This window comes from Grus americana, chromosome Z (assembly GCF_028858705.1).
Source record: "Grus americana isolate bGruAme1 chromosome Z, bGruAme1.mat, whole genome shotgun sequence".
Classification (NCBI taxonomy): domain Eukaryota; kingdom Metazoa; phylum Chordata; class Aves; order Gruiformes; family Gruidae; genus Grus; species Grus americana.
The window spans coordinates 83399958-83427500 of NC_072891.1; the positions used below are offsets into that span (position 1 = coordinate 83399958).

Genomic DNA, 27543 nt, shown 5'->3' on the forward strand with positions numbered 1-27543 from the left:
ATTCACACCCACATATTCAACAGGCACATTAACTGTAGAAGAAACGGGCTGAAGAGGCATGCGTGCTAGGCCACAAGGTCTTTCCTAAAGGACCACCCAAGCTCTGCTGAAGATGACAGAGGACATGCACCTAATAGCTATTTTTGAACTATTTGTTCTCATAAAGGTTTATTAAACATGCTTAGGTAGCCTGAGCAATTTATCGTACCCTGAAGCTGTACTTCCTGTCTCAGCCAACCTATAATCAATCCATTAGTCATTTACAGTATGCTCGTTGTCCTCGTGTTCAAATACCTCTTCATGTTTCTAACTCCAATCCTAGATTTCAGAGCTGTGCCTGGCATGGTGTGTCTCAGTTCAAGAAATAAATTCAAATGAAAGAATGAGGCCACTAAAAATTACAAAAGACCGACACAGAGGTATTTATAAGATGAATACGCTTGTAAAGATAAAACAAAAGGTACTTTCTTCTTATACATTGTATTTTATAAAGTAGAAGTAAAATTAAATTTTTCAGACAATGCAACAGGAAAGATGGCATGGAACTGATTGTTTGAACTGGTTTTAAGCTATATTACAGACTAGAAACACAGAAAGGCTTGTATTTCTTGAGTAAGAGAGATAAAAGAGCACAAGAGATCAACTCAAAGGCTAAGGAACTATGGCATTCCAGTGAAACATGACTCAATTACAGTCCTTCATTTGATGAATATTTAATTATCTATACAAAAATGGGATGGCCTCACATTTGGAAACTGAGAGTAGCTTTCTCCCAGAATATTCTATAGCCAACTGATTAAGGACCTTTCCAGAAAGAGATTATTGTCTTTTCTGTGAACTGCTCTAAATTAAGGGTAGGAAGTATTTCAAATCGGGTTTCTCAAATCCTGAATTTCTGCTATAAAAGTTAAACCCATGCTTATAAAGAATTTATAGACTTAATCTGGGGATGTGGATTCCAGTAGACAACAGGACACAGCAAAGTAAAACCTAAATTCCCCCTTGTGTTGCCCTGAGTCCCTTCTAATTATGTGGATACATCCTGGCATGCTGAATAGATTTTAGCTTTTACAGCATCTCAGTAAAGTTGCCAGTTTCCATCCGTGTTTTACCCTTGGAGAAGTGAGACACTGCCTAACAGACTTGCACAAAGAAAGTTTGCAGCCGCATTTAAAATTACATTTAGGGGTTCTGAGTCCCTTTCTTATATGCATCAGACTGTTGTGCAGCTTCTGCACTTCATTTGCAGACTTTTTTTACCTTGCATCTGTTGCCTCAAATAAAGTTCATGTACCTTTTTAGGGATGATGATTAGTGATTTGTATATTAAAGATACACAATATAGTTTTAAAATTCTCCCTTTATTTTTAAGTTTTGGAATTCATACTGAAGGATTCTGCTCCCTGTTCTGATGGAAATCATCACCAATGGGTTGCATGTGGCACTGGAGATTGTTACGTTCAAGAAACTTGCTTAAAATTTGGAGCACACTTTGGAACTGAATGTACTGTATGTTCACTTTTTCAATAGAAAACCTGTATGCTAATCTTAAATATCTAGTTTAGAACACAATATATTCTAAATGTGCACTGTGAACAGACATGATAGTGGGTATTTATTTAACTGTTCTGCATTTCAGATTAGCATTTAGACCAACATATGAAAATAGAATGCTGATGATTCTTTTTTTCACAGGTATCAGCAGGGGAAACTCACAAAACTATATGTCTATAGATTCCTTGTGATCTTAAACAGGCCTTGTATTTTGAACTTATATGGAAGCTCTATTTTTAGGATGATGTTTAAATCACAGAGCAATCTTCCGATTCATTAGTGGAACAGCTTCCTCTTTCCGATCACATCTGGAAAACAGTAGAGCAAAAGGAGAGAACAAATACTTTCTTCCTGACCATCCTCAAAATGACTTTTTATCAGAAATCTGTAGAAGTGCTATTCATGTCCTGTTTGGGGTAGTCAAAGTTGTGACGGTTTGCCTTTAATCTTATACAGAAAAATGTGGTAGAACATAGTGCTACTGCTTTACAGACGACATTTAGCGACTTGCAACAGAAGGCAGCACCAGAAAATCACCACTTGTCCAGATACATGACAAGTACTGCTCTCTGGTACAGACCAGAATATCTTTCTTTTGTGTTATGCCTCTTTGCTGCATCAGATAGTGCTTCATATTGTTATTGACAAAAAAAAAAAAAGTTAAGTACAGAACACACTCAGCCTCCATTGAGAAATCCTTGTGCTCTCAATTAAGTACTTTACTACAGAAGTAAGGAAAAAAAAAATCCTAATAGCGTTAAAACACCATGCAAAAATGCTACTTCTTCTATAGCTTTCTTTGTATCTATCATGAGGATTTGCGTTATGCCTATCACCACCGTACCTTATCCCTGATACATTTTTTAAAAACATGAAATTGCAGAAAAGATAGCACTCAGTAAGGATGCCTTCAGGATGACTATTCTGCTGATCACCACAGAATGTAATAGTGAGCTTGTGACAGTATCTACTGGACGCAGATAGATAGGATCTTATGTTGCTTTGTCAATATCAAGTTTTGGAAAAACACAAAAGTATTAGTCCAATTTTCAACTTGTACGCCAAGTATATTCTAAGAAATGTAGACAAATGTTCTTCTGTTTCTGTCTTATGCATAACCTTTTTTGTTGCGGCATCAACAATAAACCAGAAACACCAGATCCTATTGTTATCCCAATGAAGATACGCAGCTTTCTACCTACCAAGGCTTTAGGTAGACATTCTCCATTTCTGTACATGTAATTACGGGCAGTTCTGCTTTAATTAGGTAGCTTGCCAATCATTCCATCATGTTTCCTTTTAAGAAAAAAACTGGAATATTATTTTCCAATTAATACACATTTAAAATGTAATTTTAAATTATTTCCAAGTGCTAACAACATGTCACATAAATAAGAGTACTAGTAATCCAACAAGCCTGGGTTATATATTTTTAAATATATGCTCCCAAGGACATTAATGAAATTTTGCTTCATCCTATTTAGTTTTAAATGAGCCTACCAGTCCACAGGCTTTTACCAACATTTATGGTTATATTTCTGATCTCTAAAATTTATGAATGTGTGTTTTGGATAAAGTTGTACATTTTGTATGCCACTGCAAGGATGCATTCCCTGGCTCAGTATTCTGACATAAAAAATGTGTCATGTAGAAGTTTGGTAAGTGTGCAGTTTCACACTTATTTCATATATTGCAGTAGGGTAATAAGCTGGATTTTTCCTCATTCTGCTGCTGTATCAATTCCTTGACTGCATCTTATGCGCATAAGCATGATAAAGGAAAAACTGACCACTTCCCCAGGATTCTGCAGGCAAAACAGGTTGTCATCAAATAGTGTTTCAAAGATCATTTCCTTATAGGTGTAGAACACATTTAAACAATCATTGTTATTATTTTGTTAAGACTGTCCCTGCATCTGCAGCAATGAAGGATTATTCATAGCAAGATGAATTCTATACACTTCAACAGGAGATTTGTTTGGAAAAACTCTGCAAGATTAAGGTTTTAAATTCGACTACCATGTATTGTCCACTCTCCTCCATTTGCACACCATCTTACCAAATAGCCCATAGCCACATTCTTCCTACCCTTCCTAAAAGCCTTCCCTCTTTTTTGCTGTTTCTCCTACTTCTCAGAATAGGCAGAAACAACATTCAGGACACAGATGGACAGAGATAAAACAGGCTTGAGGATAAGTGTAGAGAACATACTGTCTCCTGGTGGTTTCACAGAATATCCTCAAACTGTACTAACTTTCCCTACAAACTGCCCGGGCATTCCCAAGGGTTACGGCAACCAGAGGGCAATTCTGAAGTTAAAATGCCGGGCTGAAGGGGATGCATGGGTCACCAAACCTCAGGGTCCTGTCATTTCTCTACAGCACCCCCCCAAATTTAGGGACAGCTTTTCCACCCAACTCCAATGAAATGGTTTAAAACAATCTCCACTGAGAAGTCCATATGGAATTTTTAAATTAAAGGTGCCGTACTCTAGCTTCTTACACTGGTGGATATGTTCTGGAATGTTTTAATTTCTATAATTATCTGACAGTAACTAAATTATGTGGATTAAAATAATGCACTTTTATTTCAAATATCATGTCATATCACAATATATTTGTCTGTAGGGGGAAGAATTTATTAGAAATCAAATAAATGGCACATGCTACTACGTTACTTGTTATTTATATTACTAAAAGTAATGTTTCACGTGGACCATGTTCTGCATTATGTTTACTTTTCGCAGATGTGTTTTATAAACAATTTCACAATCCTCCCTCCTTGTCCTTTGTACATACTTTGCTAACGGCTATTGATTGACTACTTAAAAGTAAATAGTGAAATTTAACTGAGCATGGGTTCCACAAATGGCATGCGCTTGTATCTATAAAAGCAAACATAAATAATGTTATATCTGATTCAGTTTACTTAACTGTACATCTTGTGATTACAGGATAAGAGATAAAAGACAGTAATGTCTAAAGTGGATTCCAGCACTGGCATTTGGTTAATAGTAATTTTCATGATAAAAACTTCACTTAATCAGTTATTCAGTTGAAGACATAAGAATCAGAGAAGACCTGTTAAGTTTCGTATCAGCAGTGCTTTATAACCTGGGAAATGGAGGCAGAGGAGCTTTACGCCATCTGTTCAATTCTGTCCCTAATCTGTGGGCTGCCTTATGGTTAACTTAAAGGGTGGCAGGAGGTGCTGACTTTCCGGGACCTGCTGCATTGGCCAGGATCTCGGAAGCTCTCTCTGCTCGAACTCTTGCAACCCTGCAATGTTAGGGAAGGTGGCAGAAGGCGGAGGTAAGGACCCCTACCCTGCTGAAGCAGGTGACTGCTAACTCACCTGTGCAGGGAATTACAGAAGGGGCCCAGGCTATAGATCTCGATGGTGTGATGACTGATCTTGCACGAGAGTCTACTCCATACAACATTACAACAAATCTCAAATAATGTATCCAGACCTGTTTCTAAATAAGTCAGATAATGTTCTTCTGGAATTTCCTAGGACACGTTTCTGCAATCTAAATGTATTCCGACGTTAAAAAAAAAAAAGGCGGCGGGGGGGGGGGGGGAGGAGATGCTTAGTGCAGTATTAGCTGTATTTCAGAGTAATAGTCCTACACTTGAACTGCCTTAAAGATTCTTTCTCTCTATGCTTCCCTCTGTTTCTCTTGTAAATTGACTTTCTCTTTGCAAGGGAAGAAGCAATACAACTATATGAGAAAATTCTATCACTTTTGCATGTTAGCTTTCCTGGCTGAATAACGGGTGCCATTTGCATACTTTGAAATACTTTCAAGATGCAAGGAAGTTTAAAGGCTAGGATACTATCCGATGTTTTATGGCTTAAATAAATGGCAGATCTCAGAAAGGTCTCTTTGCAGTTTAAAACTAACGGGAGAAAAATGTGATGCTAACAGGGTTGATGGCAGAAGACAATCCTAAACCCTGCATTTTTCATATATTCTAAACCCAAACGCTAATTCCCATGACACAGATCTGCATGTATAGATTTAACTCTCTATATCCAGTGGGAAACAATTATTTTTACCTGTAAGCAGGCACCTAAATTTACCATATGTGCATTGAGAAGAAGACACAAATTTTTACTACCCATATTAACTGGTAAACTTATGATTTTTTAATTGCAAAATCATTTTATTTCCTTTAAAACTTCCTTAGTAGAACAACTATCTAGGAATTCCACTGCTTTTCTTGAAAGTCTTAGAATAACAGGATATATTTCCAATGTCATCCTTAAATTGATCTCATACTTTACATAAAACTGCGTGACATTAAAATGTGCAAAAGTGCACTCAGCCTTGGCTGCTTCTTTATCATTATAAGACCGTATCTGACAGTTCAAATATACAGCTGGGGCCCATAAGTTGTATTTTGTCACACTGATGCTAGGTAACTTTTTGAAAATTACACCTTCGCATCAAAAAAATAAAATATTGTATCATTGTATGATATAAATCTAATATAACTGCATATTTTTTCAGGTATTCATGAGTTATATGGGCAGATTGAACTTGTAAGAAAAGGGCACTATATTTCAGTCTTTACCACTCCAAGTTCTCTTTCAGTATTTTATGCACATGAAGTCCTTTTCAAAAGTATTGGTCATCCACATCTACAATCAAAAGTGTAAGATGCACGTTTTGCACATTTGAAGACTGTCCTAATACAGTTTTCTTGCTTATACAGAAGTAAAATAACCAGGAACAATTACAAAATGTGATAACTTAACTATTCTTTAAGGACTGCAATGAGTGAGCATGTCTCAGACTAGTCTTTTTCATCTTATTTGGCCGTGAGGTACTTCAGGATATCTCAAACATTTCTATAACTGCATTTATTGCCTATTTCCAAGGGCTTACTTTACAAAACATTATCCTACCAAAATTTTTAAAATTCCCATTTGAGCTGCATAATACATTGTTGAGAAGTTAGTGTAATGCACATGGGAAACAAAAGGAGAAAAAGAAAGTATACTTTACATGTAAACTTTTCAAAATACAGCCAGACAAAGCTAGGATGAAAGAAAATCAAAATGTGCTTCCAGTATCCATTAAGATGAAACATCTGAAATTACAGGAGTTTCCTGTCTGATTATAATAATACACACAAAATTAAATACGTAAATATTAATTTCATGTATCACATAAGATGAAGACAATGAAAAAAACAATGTTTACATTTATGGTTGACTCATTAGTGTTTTATTATGTGAAACACTAGGAGGCATCAGTTGGGTAAAAAAAAGAGTTCTTTTGAAAAATGGTAAGAAATTAGCATAGAAGTTATCAGCTTGGAAGTTTCACACTTCCAATTGTTAAAGGCTGTATGTTACAACTAAATTATGCAAATAGCTGAAACTCTCTTTTCTCACTGCTAAATGACATACTTAATAATATAGGGACAATATCTGATTTCCTAACTATTTTCAAACCAGACTACTATGTTCGCATATGCAACACAAAGCAGAGTTTTACATCATATTACATTTTCAATAATAATAAAGAGAATAAAAAACTAAGATTGACTTACTTATTCCTCAATATTATACTTTTTGATAAATCTGCAAGCCCTGACATTCTATGCACTCTCCTCTGCACACAAGCTCTTAATAGGGTAAGTGCAGTGAATTTAGTATAGTCCTAGACACTTTTAAGAACTTTTAATTGCTATTATAGGATATCATCTAGGCAAAAATGTTTTTAAAAAGATCCCAGGACAATCTTCTACTACATTTTAAATGTATTTCCCAAAAGTGGTGGATTAAACAGTATTTTTAAAAACTTGTATAGCAATGCTACAAGTGGCTCTACCTTTTACTATAAAGTCATACGAAACCAGTAATGTCAAAATTGAGTTTTCCTTCCTTCAAATTGCATTTAACAATGACTAAGCAACAGAGTTATAGTTGTCTTATAAAATAATCAATTGAAATTGAAGTGTGCCTTGACATGCTGCAGCAATCAGCTTTTATCTCTGCCCAATCAAAATGACATGTGAACTGCCTAATCCTTCTTTTGTAAGGCACATAAGACTTTGTTGTCACTGTTGGTTTTGTGAATCGCCTCTATAAGCTGGTCTGATTTCCTAAAGATGACAGATCCTAGTGAACAGACAGGCTCTACTGCACTGCAGTCAATGAGACAGTGAGATTAAAGTGGAGGACTGAAGACACTAGCTTTTAATCACCTGTCCACATGCAACATTGACCATCAGTTCTGAGAAAAATGACCTTAAAGCTGGTCAGAGCACCCAAATAATTCCTTTTAAATATAGAAAATTAAAAAATTAATTTTTTCAGCGTCTCATTCGCACTATCAGTGGTGTTTGCTGAGCAGAGTTCTTCTAAGCCCATGTTGTTTCTGAAATAAGATGCAAAACTGTATTTTCATCCTTTTCAAATACCAGAATACTAACCCTACTCTTAAGCTTGAAGTTTTTTAGCTGTTCAGAATTACATATCTATTTTTTTTGTATTTTATTTGTAAGTTGCTATAGAGCCTAAATGAGGACATAGCAAACTCTCACTGCTGATATCATGTAGCAAAATTTTAAAATCTTAAAATACATCACAAATATAACTGCTTTGGTCATTATTCAAAATGCTGAAGCAGAGACTATAAAGTCCTTGAAATTATATAGCACCTTATTTATGTTCATCTTCATAATCAGTGTTTTCAAAAGAGTACCACTACACCTTACTTGATTTTCGGATAAATTATCATGTAATTTAGAATAATGAGGTCCAACAGGTAAAAACAGAGTCTACATATCAAAACCCAAATGTATTCTTTCAAGCACCTAATATCAGTTAATGACTTCTTGCTCAATGAGAGGTAGAAATAACCTTAGCTGTCTCTGAAGATGAACTGAACTATTCTGGTGAACAATAAATTAACCTGTTACAGAGAAAAGTAGAATTAAAAGAAATGAAGTTGGCGAAAGTATTCTGTTCATAACTCCTTCTCAGTTCCTAAGTTTCTATGTAGTTATATTTATCTACTAAACGGGGAGCTATCAAAATCTTTCAGAGGTAAACTTTTGGAAAAAGCTTCAGAAAGCTTAATTTATCTTTGTCTATAATATTTTAAAATCCAGACCCATTTAAGAGAGGCATCTCTCTGGTTTTGAATATACATGTTGCAGGTACACAAATTAAGAGTGTTTATGAAAAAATAAGAAAAATCTTCTGATCCTATACTGAAAGAAAATTCACAGTAAGGAAGTATTTGTGTGAATTTTCTTATGACGCTCAAAACTAGCAGCTCAGGCACATAGGTCTGAAAGACTTAATCTCACACACTATTCATCATTTAGTACCAAATTCTATAAGGCTCTTAAGCCTAAGTTTCCTTTTTTCTTGGTCAAGTAGTCTTAAGAGGATACAGACATATCTGATCCATACATTCATTTATAGGACATCGAAAGTGACATTCTTTACATCTCTGTCCTAAGAAAGGCATGGGACAGGCAAGGGGTTTAGGTCTCCTAGGGGCCTGATCCTGTAAATCATTATTCCTGTGACTTGTTAATTTTCACACAAGTAGTCGCAGTGTTATCGCTGGGAATAATTGTGTAAGTAGTGTTTGCATGAAAGAAGGTTTTCATGTTCAGGTCCCGGAACTATCTTATCACACTAGCTGTACAGGGCGTATTAGTAAAAATAGATACAAACAGCAAGTTTTTAAAACGAAAGGATGTGTACTGCAAGGAACAGAGACAGCCTGAATGAAGGGCCATTCTCTTAAGTTCTTCTTCAAAGAATTTTTCCACTACTTCCAAAGGGACTTAAGTGTGAGCAGAGATTTTGGTATTAGAGTCAATATGAATTATGTATTCATTAATAGAGAAGGAATAATATAATGGGCGTTTTACTGAAACTGATAAAGTGAGGAAGTCTTGCGGGTTTTTTGACCTGATGTTAGGTACGTACAATCATGTAACCAAAACAGTTTACAAAATACTGAATGCCCAAAGTGGCCATTCGCCTGAGCATTTGAACTGGAAATCAGTATCTAAGTAATACAGAGGTTAGAGCTGGTTCACAGGTGGTTATATTTCCATGTCCTGCCAAGCCTCCAGGGATTAGAGTTATTGTACCCCATATAAACATCTTTACTCTTCAACCACAATACCCGGGAACAGGCCAATAAAAGAAATCTAGTCACATTTGCATCTAATATAATTGGTTTATCATCCATCTTGTAGTTCTTCTAAAGTAAAGATATGAAACTAGGACATTTGCCATTAAGCTGATCATCAGATATGTGCTAGGAAAATGCATTTGGTGTCAAGACAATTCTTTTCTAATCACCAGTAAAATACTGGCGAAGTGCTTTTCTCTGCTTAACTCTCTTAAATCTTTAGTCTTAAGTTGTGTATTACAGCATTTAATTTCAGGATACAGGTATTTGCTAATAGTAATTATTATAGACAATAAAGAAAATAGAACTCTTCTATAAAAGACAATGCTTAGGTTCCCACAATGATTCGTTTTGTTTTCCATTGTGCTGCTTTTTTTTTCTTTTTTGAGAAAAGGAATTGTTAATTTTTCTTTATACTTGTTTTATTTTTCAGGCTGACAGAAGGTCATACTAAGTTTTATAGGAAATGCTAAGTATTACAGTTACATAATGCACCAATAGTCTTATGAGTCTCTCATTTACATTAAACTTCACCTTAGCCTGTAAGCAACTGTACTGCAACTAGACTGGCCAGTTTTGTAAGGCTGATTAGCTCTACTCCCTTGTGTTAAAAAATGTAAAGATTACCCAAAGTACTATGTAAAGATCAAAGCATACTATTCCGAAAGAGGTTTGCAGCCTATGACTTAAATTCCCACATCAGTGCAAGGGGTTTTTCCATCTAAAAACGTAAGTATTCAAATGGAAGATGCACAAAGTTAAACAGTTTGCAAGCATGCATTACCTGAACTCCAGAACTGAAGAGCCTATGATACAATAAACTTTAAGAGCATTTCTCTCAAGCTGGATTGTTTCCTTAGTCTGATAAATCAGGGTGCAAGCACTACAAGGTCATAGCATTTGGTGAACTATTCAAATCAATTAAGCTTTGAACACTTCACAACATCAAGCACACAAATGATGTAAACTAAGTTCATCAAAGTTTAAACACTTATGACACTGATAAAGACAACTCAGCAGTAATTTACTAGACAGTGATTTAACTATGTGACTTGTCTAAAAAGTTACTTTTAAGCAATTGGCAGTGCAATCATACACTTACACAGTCTGCAAGCAACCTCAATCCCAGTCCACACACAATGACTGATACATTCTTCAAGCGCAATAGGAAACGTACATAACATAGCGCTTTTGTACCATGCCCACTCTACTTTATTCCGATTCTGAATTTCACATGTACTTACATTATAAACATTTAGCTGTTTGGATGATCAGACTAGTCCTTGAGATATTTTCCTTTCATAGGAAAAAGAAAAAATCCCTTTACTTCTTCCAGCCTTAAGTATTCACCACCTGGTTCAACATGCAGCCTCCTTGAATCACACAGACAACCTTCAAAGTCAATCCAATAAGCAGCCAGAAGATGTCTGGTGCGCGTATATGTATGTGTGCGCGCGTGTGCGTGTGTGCAGCGTGGAGGAGGAGAAAGTGGCTGAGCTGCTGGTCGGATTAAAAGTAACCGGACTCGTCCTGAAAGCGTCCAGGAAGGAAGTGACAGCAGGCGAATGGGAAAAGGCGAGCAGCTCACAGCCTTTGTAGCATCGCGGAGGGGAAGGGGGAGGCGAGGAGGGGATTCAAACTACACGCGTGATGAGGTGTCCTTTTCTGCTTCGCTCTCTCGTCCTCCCTTTTCTTCTCCTCTCCGTGTCTCTATTTCTCTGTCTCTCTCTCTCCCACAATCCCAAACGAATGACTCTCTCCTCCCGAGCTGGAGAAATAATCAGTTTCACTCTTGCAAAAAGGGGGCGGGATCAGATCCCGAAAGCGTTTTAATAAAACAAACATAGAGCAGCAGCAGCGGCAGCAGCTCCCTTCCTTGCCCCTCTAGTCTAAACTAGATTGATAAATTACTCCACTACACTACTTTAATTATGTATATGGTATGCAGAATAAATCACTGAACATCAGCACCTCAATCAAGCACTTTTTAAATGATAATTGCATCTTGGGTGAATCAATCTTTCCATTCCTGACATTTTGCTAATTTTAGTTTTACGGTGGGGGTAATGGCATATGCCACACGCAAACCTAATGACAATCCTTTATTATACGGAGCGAAGACAACACGGCGACCCGGTGCATATTTTCCCCCTTCTGGCGAGGTACAGTAGCGTGAGGACGGCAGGACCGCTGCAAAGGCTGGGAGGAACACACAGCCCGGGTCAGCCCCGAACGCTGCACGCCGCATCTGCGGCCGGTGAGCTCGGGCAGGGCGGCCCGGTTCCCCGCAGCGGCGGCAGGGACCGAGCCAGGGTGCGGGGGGCCGCGGGACCGAGTGGGCTCTGAAACGTCCCTGTGTCGCAACCCTGAAACGCCCGCGCCCACCCGCGCCCCGCGAGCACGCACGGCTCCGCTCCCACACCCCCCGGGGAGCTTTCGGACGATCGTTTTCGGGAGGGCGCCGAGCGGGGGCTGCAGACCCGCGGCCATCGCCGTTGTCCCCGCAGCGCGGGGACCGCTGACCCCTGCGCCGCCTCTAGAGCGGAGCGGGGCTGCGGCCCTTCGGCATTCGCACCCCCCCTCCCCTCGGAGATTTCCTGCCCCAGCCTCCCTGCACCTTTGCTGGGCTTCTTCTCCGGAGCCCTGCGCTTGCTAAGCAGCCCAACTTCCCAAACTCATCAGGCTTCGTATCCCACTGCGGGCGGCTCCCCCCGCGGCGCGCAGCGCAGGAGCGGTCCCGCTGGCAAAGTTTGGGGCAGCACCACCTTCCCCAAAGAGGAATGCTAGCCCCAGGAAACCCCGCTGGCCTCCCCGCACGGGTCGTGGCCACGGCCGGCTGCCGGAGACCGTCTCTTGTCAGACTTGTCCACAGAAACGTGGTGTTACCAGCACACTGTGTAAAAACAGACAGGACTTTTTTTTTTTTTTTTTTTTTTCCACAGGTTCATTTGCTTTTAAAACAGGACTGAAAGGACTGTACTGTACGGGAGCTTGAATCCACATTAAGCACATGCAGTAATTTGTCAGTAAAAGTGGACTTTGCAGATACTCGTTCTAATTTCTATGTAGATAGCCAACTTTTACAATCCTTTGAGAGCAGCAGGGGAGTTTATAAAGGCACAGACCATTATTTTTATGATAGATTAAGGTACTGGAAATAGGAACAGTACGCGTGATAAAACCAAATGACTGATTTCAAACAACAGGGATAAATATATATTTGGTTTATTTTAATACAAGTCCTTGGTCTTGCAGTCTTTTCCCTTATAAACATCTCATTGGGCCACTGACCTACTTCCGAAGTTCCATATTTGACAGTGAATAAATGCCTTTTCAGTTCAACTGTACCTCTTCAAACATGGATGCTCAAAGCACGGTCAGAGCAAAATGAAGCTAAGGCAGCTCTAAGAAGCACCCTGCAATTGCTCTCAACACAGATCCCTACAGAATACCCTTTAGTTACTTCGGGTCTCCTCGTACCCTACTCTGTTTTGGTGAGATTTAGGTACAGAGTGTACAACTCTCAGTGGACAGCCAGTTACATGCTGTAAATGCACCCAGAACGACAACAATAACAGTAATACTGATGTGCCCAGAGCCACCAGGCAGGCAGACACGAGCCAAGCACATTGTATACGGTGGTGAGAGGCACATATGCTCGGCAGTGTCAGCAGCAGAGCCCGAATCACGTTGGGGAAGAAATACTTTCTCAGCCTCAGGTTTGGCATGAAGTGCAGTGGGAAAGAAATACGGAACAGTTACATGGGTTGTACCCTTGCTATGCTTCCTCTGCAGACAATTTTGGTCTCCCAGCACGGCACCCAACTATCCAGTAACATTTGTATTGTCTTAGCGGCACAAATAGAAAAAACTGCATTAAGACTTCACGGTTTTGTGCTCTAATTGAAAATGACTGTCATCTGCTTTATTTTGTACAGGATCTGTTAAGTTTTCAGGTTTCTGGCTAGTTGGTAGCACAGCCCTTTCAACTGGCAAGACAGAACATGAACACCGCCGAATCTTGAAAGCAATTATTAGAGTAGGCAAGTATTTCAGAAAATAAAAGTATACAGCAGCTTAGCACATCTACTATACCTCCGTGTGGGCACTTGCAGCCTAATCTTTAAATAGTTGTGACCTTCACACACTGGAGTACCTTAAAGCCATGCCAAGTTTTTGTCATGAGTACAATTCATCAAATCCATGTAAAGGACACCTCGATTTTTAAAACAGGGTTCAGATGCTAGATGGACAAACAGATATGAGGGAAGGGATCAGGCTTTCTCATCATCTCAGGGTTAGATAAGGCATGAATTTATGCTGTATCTTTTGAAGTGTTTAGGATTTTTTTTGTTCTTTTGCTGCATTTAATTTTAAAATCTGGAATAATTTCAAACAGTGAAAAACCTTTGTTCTGGTGTCTGTACTTGTACTGATGCTCCACAAATGCACCCTTTTTAAATTTCTGGCACGAGACTCAAGTCGACTCCTTTTTGCTGTTCACAGGTCATGTGTAGGTCTGCTGACAAAACTATGTTTTTCTTAATCCACCACCTGAGGCACGCACTATTTTAAACAATGAGACATCAGTCAAAATGTAATAATTATAAAATCAGATCTCCAAAGTTTTGTCAAAGAGTGAAGATTGTATCCAAATATCTCTTTCCCTTACAACTGTGATTATCTCAAGGTAACATTTCCTTTGAAGATGATTATCAAAGTCCGTTTTTGTTCTTTTGTGGATGCAGAACATATCTTTCCCTTAGGAGAAATAAGATTGCCAGCTTACGTCTTTTAACGGTGTTTAAACTGAAAAGCAGTAAGGTTACTATGAATCGATCCACCTCCTTTGCATCTTAACCCTGGGGTGGCTTGGTTTCTATTTTCTGTTTAAAGTTCTGCTCAACCCCACTCCACTCCACGCCTCGCTCTCTTCCACCACCTCCCTATCTTGTAAGAGCAACACGGTATAACACTTCTTCCCATGTCTGGCTGCTTTTAAACTTGGCCCACGCTGGGTGCAGTGCTTGAAGTGAGCTTTACAAAATTATTTTAAAGTGAGCTGGGGCGGTTGCCACAGCAACCCACCCTGAGAGAAATCGAGGCTATAGATTAATCTACCCCACAAGATTATTCAACAGTACTGTATTTGTTCTTCATTCATTCAGAATATTCCCTCAATCCATATGCTTTTATAATGAACAAAAGATGTAAACTCAGATAATTTCAAAGATAATCGGATATATATTCCAGGAGCACAACTTAAATGCTTTGTAAACCATCACAAAGAGCTGAAATGTACATGATTCTTCGCAAAATCATTTAATTGAAAAAAAAATATTTGCAATGTAGGCACGGCTGACATAGGAACTTTAAATAAAATGGCATGCCATTACTAAAATGCTGGTGTACACATCAAGCAATGATTACAGAAAGCCTTTGTCACAGGTGTACCTGTAAGTACATAATACAGCAGAGCTTGCTCTCCAGGCTTTGCTTTTAACATTAAATCTGAAAACAATAAATAGTACTTGGTAATACTAAATGCAATAAATATTAAACACTCACCACATACACCCTCTTTATTGTCAAAATCATCCGCCTCCAATGCTTCACTTAATCTTTCCCATAGTAGTTACTTCACAGTTTACAATTCTTGTTCGGCACCTTAGATGTTTAAAAGCACAAAAGTAGTGTATTATTAAAATGCAAACCTGTAGTACTTAAATATATTTAGAGAGATTTATGAAACAATTTCTATAAAAAGAATACGGGTCTTTACTGATGTGCACTTAGGCATAGAGGGAATATCACTTTTGAGTAACTCGACATTTTCAGAAGCTGTAATGAACTCCATCTGAATTCTACCATAGGGATGCTACGCTATCAATAAAATTACAAAATTATTGATCTTGGACTGTACTCATCCTCCAATTGGTACTTTGAAAATTATTCCTGCTTTTATGTGCATTTTGAAAGATGAGGTTTTCTCATTATTTAATAAATGCCAATTTAAAAGTCCAGGCCAAATGCCATTAAGTGTTAAAGCTCGACGTACTCCTCCTTTCTTTGAGGAACAGATGCATGCTGTGCCACCACCCAGGGACGCCTCTCCTCGGGTCTGCCTCGAGGAAGGCAAGACAGAGTAACACAAACTTTTTTAACCCAAACGCCCGTTTTTCCCTGCACCTGTGTTTGTGGCGAGGGGCTCTGCACCGAGCCCTGGTCGAACACCTCGGTCCGGAGGGGCGACCGCTCGACTCTCTGCCCTGATCCTTCGCACCCCGGACACACCTTGCCTCCCTGCTGACACCTTTCCCAGTTTGGGCTTCTGTGTATTTATTTACTGATTTACGGGCTCTCCCGCCCGGTGCGGGTGGCAGGGGAGGCACCACAGCAGCAGGTACGGCAGCGGCCGCCATCTCCTCAGGCAGCGCGGCCCAACGCTCCCCGCTCGCCCGCCCCGCCCCCGCGCGGGGGCACCGCCTGAGACCCCGGCAGTGGCGTCCGGCGGCCCGGCCCGGCCCGGCTCGGTTCGGCTGCCTCGGTCCCGGGGCAGCGCCGTGCGGGGAGGTAAGCTGCCACGTGTGTGCGGGGAGCGACCGGCGGTGCCGGGGTGCTGCTGCTGCTGCAGCCGCCGCTGCCTCCTCCCCGTTTCCGCGGGAAGGCGCTGAGGCGGGCGGGGGTGTAAGTTCGGCCGGGCGCCGGCTAACGCGAGAGCGGGTGGTCCCGTGGAAGGAGGGAAGCGGCAGCTAAGCCGCTGCGGTTGGAGAGCAGCAGCGAAAGCCCCGTGAGGTGGTGGCTATTTAAAACAGGACGGGAATAGCAGAGGGGTGGGAAGTCCCAGCCAAGGGTTGGCTCTGGGGAAGGCTGGAAGCGAGCGGCAGCCCGGTTTCTCCGCAGTGCTGTGCCCACCGGGCGCTTCCGAAAGTCCTTCTCAGGCCTCGCAGTACATTGCCCACCTCTCCAACCTCTGGAATAAATGAGCGTTTGGGAGACTGAAGTACATTCCGCAAAGTCCTGCGGGGCCAGCAGGCCTCGGGGCACAAATGATGGCGGCCTCGGGCCAGGCTGGGTGAGGTGCGGTGCTGCCCGCCGGCCCCGGGGGTGGGCGGTGGGAGCCGGGAGGTGCAGAGGTCTGCCGGCAGGGCTGGGAGACGCGGCACCGAGCAGGGCCGAGGCCGGCCGAGGTGAAGCAGCACATGGCTGATGCTGGGAAGGCGACTGGCAGGAGGCTGCTCGGTGCCACGCGTGAGCGTGCATTGGGGCCGTGGCGGGAGGGGGGGTGGCAATGTCTGGGAAAATGGCATCAATTGTGTTTCTGGTCTCAATGGAGAGCTTGGAGGTGGACTAATCTGGAGCATTATCTGTTACTTTCCAGGCTTTTGGAAAGTTGGGGGGGGGGGGGGGTTGGTTTTTTTTTTTCCCCCAATGCCACTTTTTTTTTTAAGTGAGTTTTTTTTTTTGTTTTTTTTTTTTGCTGCCTTGCAGATATTTTCAAGGGCCTTTGCAGGGAAGAGACTGATTATAGAGGGAGAAGGCTGCCAAATGCACTAAGTCAACAATGAAAAAGGGATTTGTTTGTTTTGCTAAATTGGTCCAATTCTAGTAATCTAAAGTGTTTCATTGTTACAAAAGGCAGTTTCTGAAACTGTAGTTCACAAGTTGATATTGTCCTTTAAATATCTCATAAACAGTTGTCCAAAGATTATTTTTATCTAAGAATTTTATTACTTTAGTATTTGTTTTGTTTCTTTTTAACAGTGTTTTAAAACTGGAGATGGGACATAACTTCTTTGTAGACAAATGTGTTTTCTTTCAAAGATTACATATTACTAAGATTGTTCTAAAAGTCTAAAAATAGTATTTATTACTTTGTGAATGACAACACGGACTAATATTAGAATCAGATCTGGAGCTAGTCATAACCACTTTTTGTTTGCCACACCGCGTGTGCTTTTTAGAAATAAAATAATACTTAAGGTCTGTCATTTGTTTGAAAATGAGGCTGAATTTGCATCTGAAGGAGTTAACAACGAAATGTTGAATCTGGTGCTTGGCGTGGAACAGGGGTGCTGTGGAGCTCAGGCACCACATCCACAGTCCCCTGAAGTCTGTTGAAATCCAACGCGCTCTGACAAGTTTCAAGTGAGACCCTAGAATGGAAGCTTGGCCCTACGTCAGCGGCCACCCAGATTCTATTCCTGCCTCAGAATTAATCTTTGAATATGCTGTAACTCCAGTTCCTGTACCAGCCACTGTCTGTCTGTAAGACATTCAAATGTCCTCATCATCCTATGACAACGTTCCACCAAATGTATATAGTTTATATATACACATACATATTTTAGGGGGACAATACTTGTAGTCAGTGATCTTACTTAAGTGTAACGAAAGGAAGAATTTAACCTACTAACCTTTCCCCCGTTGAGATTTAGGGACTCAAAAATGTGAGTCTAGACTTGCATGGAAGAAATGTATCAAGGGTTTTGAAGTTCTTCAGTGCTAGTCAGAAATTGGCAAGCAAAACTTTAGTCTCAGACAAACTCAAATGCTCAGGAACTAGTTTCAATTCCCCCCTACCCCAATCTCTTCTGACATAAAGTTAATTAGGTGAAATTTCAAGCTAAATGGGCTTTTTTCCTATGCAAAAATATAAAAATAGATCAAATATGAGCTTAGAGTGGAAATTTGGAATCAATTCCCCATCTTAATAGGGTTTAAGTACAGGAATGTATTTGAAGAATAATTTTGGAAATGTTGTCATTTTCATGAACGGCTGTTCATCAGCCTGATTATTCTGCATCTTCATATGCCTCAGAAATATTAGATTTATTTATTTTTTTTTTAAAGCAAGGCATTTGATGGAAGTGTAATTTATCATATGGTTTAATACAACTGTGATTAAAGTCTGCCTAGATTATGAAATAGACTCCGCCCAAGAAATACAGTATCTTTACTCTTCAGCTCGGTCGCTAATGCAGAAGAGCACGTTGGAGGGAGATGTGCTGTGCTTTGGTGGCTTTGTTCTGAAGGGCCTATGTCCAAACAGAGACTAAATCAGAGCAGCTGTGGGGCGGCTTTAATTTACAGAAGAGATCAGGTAGGTTTCTGCCAACTGCAAAGTACAGTGCTGGGAGTCTTTATCTTTAAAATCTTTATCTATCTGCCGGTATCTCGCACTACGTCTAGACTTGATGCAGAGGAAGATAGCTTTGTATTTCATTGTTAATTTATGCAGCTTTAGAAGGTTTAAACCTCTTCACTATTATCTGGTCATTTCAAAAGGAGTTTCTGCTGGGACAGTTCCCCCCCTACTTCCCTCCAAGGAGAAAGGCTCCCAGAAATTAAGTTTCAGAACTAGCACTTTTAGTAAGGACCACCTTTCTCATTCCTGCTACCACATTTGTTTGTCCGTGTGATTGCTCCCAGTTGATTAAAGGGAATCTCCTTGTGATCCCCTTTCATTTTGGGAAAGGTGTGGGAGGGGAGGGGGAAAGAGGTTTTTCTTAGGCTGAGCATTCCTTCTCTTTTCCTGAAATGGAATTGCCTGACGAAGGTATTGTGATATTTTCAGATATTTTGCCAAAAAATGCACAACCCAAAACAAAAAATATGATTGCACCCCCTTGTTAATTGTGTGACACTCAAGCATTTGTCTATCTTGCACTGCATGATGATGCGATACAGAAGCAGACAGCCATAGATGGCCAGAAAAGGCTTAATTAAGCATTCTGCAGCTGCTACAAATTAGATCAGCATCTGCATCTGTGTAGACAATGAAATTCATGGTAATTTTGAGGGCCAAGCAAAGTAGAGATTTGTTTAGGATAGACCCCTAGCCACAATTCAAACAAAATTCAAATCAGACCTGTTCTAAGGGTAGAAAAATGTTGGTCAACTTCATCTCCTGTTGCTGAAGGCCACTATGGTTCCCCGTCCTGGTACAGATAGAGATTCCAACGTACCACATTAAAGGCTGCTGTTACAGTGTTCCCAACTAGAAAAGAGAATGCTTGTCTTTTTCTTTTTTTTTTTTTTTGAGAAACCCAATTCTCAGGAGTTTTCCAGACTAGACTTTGCGATATATGTTAGATAAGCACCCAGCTTTTTGGCTGTTTCTCTGGCAATTTGCCTCTTGCTTCAAATTGCATACCCCTTTCTGGAACCGTGTTCCAGGGTAAGTGATATGCAAATTTTAAAGGTCAGTCATCCTGCATGTTGTAACAGAGTATCCTGTATATTTGGAGGATAAATTGAGTATAGAATACAATAGCAATAGATTAGTACATGGAATGAGGGGATAAAGGTATTGTTGGCAAACTTTTATACAGATATGCTTGCATGCAGATGTCCAGAGCATAACCTATTACTTAGTGGTATTTTGAGAAAATGCACTGTTTTCGAGTGTTTGTAAACTCTTCAATACTAAATTCCTGTTTTTGTTTTGCATTTGAACAGCTCCAGACAGAAGCATTGAACCATAAATGTATCTTCTCAGTGCTGCTGTAATACTAATATTTCTATTTTCAAAACAATTAATATAAACCTTTTATCAGACATTTTAGAGAGGCCTTTTGAAGGTTGACAGCTCTTGTTGATAAGTGAAGAAAAACTTGTAACCTCTGTGGCCATAAAATGTAATTGCACCATAGTTGGGTCAGCTTTTAGATGTGCTTGTGCCACTCATGTTCGTCTATATTAAAACTTCCGTGAGCCTCCAGCTGTGATGTCATTGGTTATAACTCTTCCCATGGAAGCAGTTTAAAAAGTTGGTATTACTGAGGTTATAAGGAAACTAAGCCTCAGAGGTCATGTTTGGATATGTGCTTTGGTTTAGATGTATTTCATGTGAAGTTATTGTTGCTGTCGTATGATCTAGTTGGAGCATCTTTACACAGCTCCTGTATGATATGGACAGATTTAGGTTCCCATTTCTGGTCTGTTATATTCTGTAAGCCTGCACCAATCAGAGCAGCGAGATTTGATTTCAGCCATGACTTTACAGATAGCTGCACTGACATGGTGGAAGGAGAAGAAACCTGGTTACTAAATCGAAGAAGTTTCCCAAATTGAAGGTTGTTACTTTTGTCAGGCAAGTAAGGACCATACAGAGACAACTTCAGATCTTTTTTATTAACCAATTAATATCCAATCAAATATATATTGAAACTTCTTGAACTCATGTATCACCTATGTCGTTACCCTCTCCATTTTTAAACTCTCGGTAACAATTAAATGCATACGTTACGGTGGCACTAGCATTTATCTTTACCTTTCAGGTCTACAGCAGTCAGAGGGTCTGTGGTCTAAAGCCCCTTTCTGCTAAGTCATGTATCTCGCGACATGACTTAGTTGTCCTCTTGGCTGTGACTCAGATAAAGGAGTAAGGGCTGGAGAACAGGTACGTATTTGGAAGGGAGTTACAAGATTTTCTAGCTCTTAAGTGAGACCAAAGGGTCTTTTTGGGGTCTAGATATGCAGGTAGGGTGAAGATGGGGCCAAAGGCATGTGGACAGCAATAACTTAAGAAGGATTGTCACTAATAGGGGTAGACAGGTTAAGAATTTCTGGATTAAAGTGAGATTGAATGAGGAATTCCTGCATCCTTTTTGCAGGTTAAACCCAACAGTTTTGAAACTATTTAAGGAGTAGTTTCTCGCAGGAGCCAAGGAACAAGTGCTTCTTTGCACTAAGCGGGAGCCAGTCCCCTTATATTTGTGAGGAAGAATACAACCCAAAATCTCATTTCAGCGAGGTTGTATATGGCTAGGATCTAAAGTGCTATCAAAAGCATAGTGGTTGAGGACTGAATGGTTACTGAAGTCAGTTAGTGCGAGGACACGTAGTTAAATGGATAGCCATATCTTTCCAAGGGTAGGAACTATCTCCTGATATACAAATAGATTATGTCACAATCTGTTCTATTTTTCTTAACATTAATAGACTTCATTAATTTTTGTAATTATTGCACATGATATTAATTCATTACCAAGCATTCTTCTACAATAATTTCAAACTCAGGAGATGTATTGATACTGGGGAAAGGGCTGTCTGCATATAGTTATATTGGATAGAGAGTATCCTGTCAACAGCAAAGAGAAAATAATGCTGCAGATAGTTATATCAAAAACTATAGGAACCATCAATTTGCATCATTCTTGGTGTAGCAATAAAAGATTGTAGAGAGATATGAAAATCACTGTGTGAGGGCTTTTTTAAAAAATTAAATAAAAAACCAAACCAAACCCCAAACAACTGAGATACAGAAAGATTTGTTTTGCTGAATTAATCCTTAGCAGCTGGGTGTCATACTATTCAGCTTTTAATTTTTTCCTTGGCAGATGCTGTCACGTTTCAGGGCACAGTGCATTGGCTACATTAGCATTAGATTAAACTTCATATGCTGTGAGCACAACTTTTAAGTATATATGTAGAACTAGCACTGATATATATGTGTGTGTGTATATATATGTATATGAACAAAGGAGTAATTACTGTTTCATTCATTTTGTGCAGTTATGTTTCCAGCAAACTAGTTTACCGTAGCTTAAATCTATATGTTTATCCTTTGTAAACTGTATTTATTGAACTTGATTTAGAATCCGTGCTTTTAGAGTTATGCATAGAATGCACTGTTGCTTTTGTCTTTATTGAAAATTTCTTAAGTGGTGCTTTCAGAACTTGCCTCATAATGCTAGTTGCTTTCAGAGGAACAAAACCCAATTTAACTGTGCAATAAATTGTCAGTATTTTCATTGAAGAAGACAACTCGGTTAACAGTTTGTGTATCTGTACACTGTGACAGGGGATATGCTGCAAGGCCAGTCCGCATTACCTTGTTGATGGTGAACTGTATGGTGTGACAGCATTTTTGAAATGCGATAGCAGGGAGGGGCTGCGAGCAGACATGGGGAGGGGTATGGGAATGCTGGGGGTGTCTTCACATGGGAATGGGCCACAGTGGGGTGCAGGGGTGGGGAGCGGCTGCAGAGCAGTCCCTCTGCGGCTACTGCAACAGCACAGGGGTGCCGAAGCCCCCGGGCAAGGCAGCGGCTCTGAATGTTGCCAGCAGACTGGCATGGAGGAGAGTTCTCCACCACTTCCTAGCGTGCATGTGTTCCTTTGATTGGCAGGGAGACGGTCTCAGACCAATAACCTATGAATTTTTGAATAAAAGAATGAACTAATAAAACTCCATGAAGAAAGTTATATATATTTTGTAGAATAAGATTTTGCTTACTGTACCAAGAGAAAAACAAGGTGTATATATACATACTTACGTATGTGTACACACACATGCACTTTATATACACAGGTGTATATATACACACTTTAAATTTCTAATAGAAATATAACATGGAAAATTTGCATGTTTTAAATGCTCATATATGAAGCAATAATTAAGGCAATTCACCATACTTTTTCTCCCCTAATTTGTATCATGCAGTTCATCTTCTTGTATAACTTTTAAATGCAACTTCATTGCCTTCAGTGGAAAGTGTCCAGTTTTCACCAGTGTAAGTGAAAGGAGCAGAAAGCACGACATGCTTTGAAAATACCATGTAACACCAAATGAAAAGCCTTGAATTAACTTTTGAAGAACACAACATAGAGTCATTAAATTGCGATTTTTGCCAGAGCTTTGTGGTTAAATCTCTCTTTATATTTACACGCACTATGGAATAACTAATATAGATGTCTTCCTGACACTAAAGTTTGGATTTATTGGAAAAGACAAACATGTGGTTGAAAGCTGAGCTAGACTGTAGCTTTTTGAAATAAAAAATATAAAAAGATAGTTGTAGAATAAACTGCCCTAGTTTACAAAACAGACAACAGAGCTCTTAGCTGATGGGGAGTTATTGGTGCAGAAATAAATGACTATACCAGGCATTTTAGGGCTGATTCTGTTTCTAACTGAAATAATGGTAAAGTTTTAGTGAATTAAATAAAGTTTTCCTATTTATTAATCTCTCAGAATTTAATTAATAATAGACATATTTTAGAATTTCACTCAATGTGCTTAAGTCCAATGATGAGAAAAATAAAAACCGGAAAGACAAAGGGCAGTCATTTAAGTTTAATGGTATGAATTATCTAGTGTGTAATCTATACCTTTTGTGACATTAAACAATCTTTTTCTAGAAAAGTGAAACCTTCTGTACTGAAGTTTTATTTTACGAAATTCTCATTTTCCCCAATGCAGTGAAATATAGACTAACTTAATTGGAATTTCATGAAATTATCCAGGAGTTTGTCATATTAATTACTGTTTCTGAGCCTTTAAAATCAAGACAGTAAAATGTTGATGAATTAAAGGCTCTAAACCAAAGGCTTTATGTTTTTCTTGGTTAGTGTAGCACGTACAATGTCTAGTTAACTCTCGGAACTGCTGTTACTATTTACTGTCTTCAGATTTAACAGTGCTTGGTTTTAATGACTGTTTAGGGGATTTGGTTTCCATACATTAACAAATGTGATGCATGAAACAGCGATGTTTTACAGGCATTGCTTAGTTTAAAGGCAGCTCTAGTTTTGGGTTTTTGTTTTGTTTTACATTTCGTACTTCATCCGAGAAAATATCGTTCATATTTAGAAGCTTACTTTTTACTTTGACTAGTAATGTTTTATTCTACTGGTCTTTTATTCTCATATCCTTGCAGCAAACAAAATTGCGATTATTCATATAGCACATTCCAGAAACAAAAATAATCTCTGCTGTGCTTTTCCTGTCTCCCAAAATGAAGAAAATGGATGAGGATCAAGGTCCGATCTACCTCTGTTGAGGTCGGAGTTCCCTGTCAACTGTACTGGTCCCACACCAAGCAGCCTAGCTGAAAAAAATTGCAGATCAGGGCTGTTTAGAAGGGCCTTGGATATTATTATTCAGGCTAATCTTAGGCTGTCCATTGCTGATAAACCATTTCTTTTGACCTAAGTGGAATATCCACTACAGAAATAGTCTAACTGTATATTGATGTATGATTCCTTTCTTTCTCCTGTTAGTATCTTCTATGGTGTGCATGTGAATTGTGAATATGGAATCTGTTTACTCAAAAAGATTCATATGGTCAAGTTTTCTGTCTGTTTACTTGCTTAAATAAATGTTTTCAATTTAACACAACAATTTGTAATGAATACTGTGAAACAAAGTTAAAAGAACGAGTTCTTGAAATAGAAATCATAATAAAAATGCTTTTCTACCCTCCAAAATATTTATTTTAACATGTGGTCACATTTTCCTACATTTTCACATTAATTGAAATCTTATTGTTCTAGAAAAATAAATCTTTTTTTCCCTTTGTCTAGTTTCCCAGCTCTTACGCAAATTAAAGAATACACACACGGGCATAATTTGCGGTTTTAAAATAAGGAAAATTGTGTAAATTCATAATATCTTTAAAAAGCATCATGCCAAGCAGTGCTCTCATGTAGCCTCTGTTTTGTAATTTACCTTTTCATTTTAGTGAAAGACAAGAGTTTTGTATGATAATCCTTTGATTACTGAGTTTTTAAAAATGTTCTAACGATTGTTAATTTCACTGCTTCATTTATTACAAAGTAATCTTACGTTGATATCCAGAAGGAGTTTCTAAGGCTCTGGAATATCTGCTGAAGCTCCAGATACCGGGACCAGTCTACAGACAACACATCCTTTCTATTTATTTGGAAATTACCAGGATAACTAATTTATTTTAAAGGAGGCAGATGGAGGGGGGGGGCATAGTGTACACCCCCAGTGCTGTCTGATTTCTGGTGTTCCCGTATGCAATCCCCTGTGTTCTCTCCATTCAGATCCATAGAAGCAGTTTGAAAGAAACTGGCTATAAATATCCAGTCACTTTCAAGAAACTTTTCTTGGCAACAGAAGCTAAAATCAAGCACCGTATCAAATAAAACGCGAAGCACGCTACAAAGCTTATCTGCTTTCTCTTGAAGAAAGCTTTGCGAGCGTAGCCACGAGCCTGGAGCTGAATCACCCAGTGCTGCGGCAAGCGGAACAACTCCGAAGACTTAAGAATCATTTTTAAAAATCCTTTTCTCTGTTAAAACTCACCAGTGCCCTTCTTCTGCTTCTCCAGGAAGTCGTACCCGTCAGCACCTGCTGAGGGCTTCGTTGATCAAACCGGCAGGTAAAAAAATTCCTGTAGAATAAAGCCAGACCAGCTGGCTTTGAAGAGAAACCCCCCAGTTTGGGCTGTGTTTGCCTCACTCACCCTCTCCTCCGCAGCCCCGGGCTTTTTCTCCCTTGGTTGTTGACCCGTAGGCTGGGTGATGCGGGCGCACAAGTGTCTGGCAGGCCAAGGTGCACCTGCTTCTGTCACTCCCGAGTAAATTTAGCTGTAAAAGGTATCATTGACAAGCAGACCTTTGTCAGCGCTGGCAAACGAAGGCAAGCGTTGCCGTCCCCCTTCCAAGTACGCTGCGAGTTCCAATGGAAAATATCAAATCGGTCGTCTTATCCAGGAACTGCTTCTTCGAGAAGAAGGAAGGCCAAATTGCTTGCACGTGGCAAAAAACTTTCCTCCTTTACATAGATGTTAAAATTACAGTATTCCAAGAATAATCTCTGAACAAGATGGGGTTTTGTTCTATTAATTGTGGCTGGAAGGAAACTTTTTTAAATGGAAATACAGCACACACATATTTCAATTCAGGTTATTAAACTGTGTTAAGTATTGAAGTTGATTGCCTTTCTTTTCACTAACTCATTGTGCTTTTTTATCCAAAGAAATATTAGAAGACTAAAACCTCTCAAATAGGAGGTATTAATCTCATTCCCAAAATTAGAAAGCATGCAGTGTTGAGAGACTGGATGTCAAAATTATGTGTTCGTAGCACTTATGCAGTGGGAGTCTAGGAACCGACCACTTTTAAAATGGGAGCTGAAGTAAATGGAGACTTCTGAGAGAAGCAATCAAAACTCCGTGTTCTTGTCCTTATTGGATTAAGGTATGGGTATTTGTCGGTCATATCTGCCCCTTGCTTTCCCCCACTCCCTCCCCCCCTCCCCACTCCTGGAAGCGGCTTCTGGTGATTGAAATAATTTGCATCAGTATGTGTTCTCGTGGAGTTAAAAAAAAGAGTCACCAATATATCATTGCCAGGATTGGTAGCAGCATACCTGGAGATTCCATTTTCTGCTTCAAAACTGTGCCATAAACTCAAACAACTTCAAGGAAAAATTTCCAAAGTATGTATTTTACTACAATATGCTGTTTGAAAGGAGCAAAATATTCTTTCTAGAAAGTGATGAGAAAAAGTATGGATCAGTAGCTCTTTGTAAGACAAACAAGGTTCGTATTTACTTACTTGCATAAACAGCCACTCACCAAGCTGTACCTCTCTGCAGGGGCACCCTTTCAGATAAAAACATGGACCTGATTGGCATCGTCCTGTGTCCATGGAAACATTTTAAGTACCTCTCTCTCAATATGTACTTCTCTTATTCAGGGTTTAAAAGCTGAGTGCTGAATAAGTGTTTTTATTTAAAAATTATACAGGAGGTACTTTGTGGAAGCTTGGTTCTCGGGTTTTGTATGTGTCATAATAAAGATCTTAGTTCTCATCATATTTGATAAAATCGTGTTTCATTTCAAGCGTCCTCTTAGCTTTCATTCTTAGATAAAAAGCAACATTCAAAAAGTCCTAATGAATGAAAATCCTGAAATTTTTGATGATCCATTACTGTTTGCAAAACAATGATTGTAGCTCGTATTACCATCAGACTTAGGCACTGCTCTAATTACGTTAAACTAGTCTGGTTTTCTGTCTGAAAAAGAAATAGGAAAAGATACTAAGAAATCAGAC

At 39.4% G+C, this 27543-nt stretch overlaps 1 protein-coding gene and 1 long non-coding RNA gene across 18 annotated transcripts in view; one reads left to right on the plus strand and one right to left on the minus strand.

Moving 5' to 3' along the window:
• The window catches only part of MEF2C (myocyte enhancer factor 2C), a 141369-nt gene extending 114990 nt beyond the window's left edge, over positions 1–26379 (minus strand). For 12 of the 17 annotated variants that reach the window (XM_054809597.1, XM_054809613.1, XM_054809607.1 and 9 more), the window contains exon 1: positions 10974–11470. The gene's annotated coding sequence lies outside the window, so the exon portion shown is untranslated. Of the gene's footprint in view, positions 1–10973; positions 11481–15297; positions 15397–25789 lie in introns of those variants that run through there. The other 5 variants (XM_054809602.1, XM_054809611.1, XM_054809603.1 and 2 more) reach the window with 3 other exon arrangements.
• LOC129199312 (uncharacterized) lies at positions 16246–24869 on the plus strand. Its single transcript, XR_008574644.1, has 3 exons — positions 16246–16302; positions 21012–21133; positions 24396–24869. It is a non-coding gene; the product is annotated as an uncharacterized LOC129199312 (long non-coding RNA).
• Positions 26380–27543: the final 1164 nt, after the last annotated feature.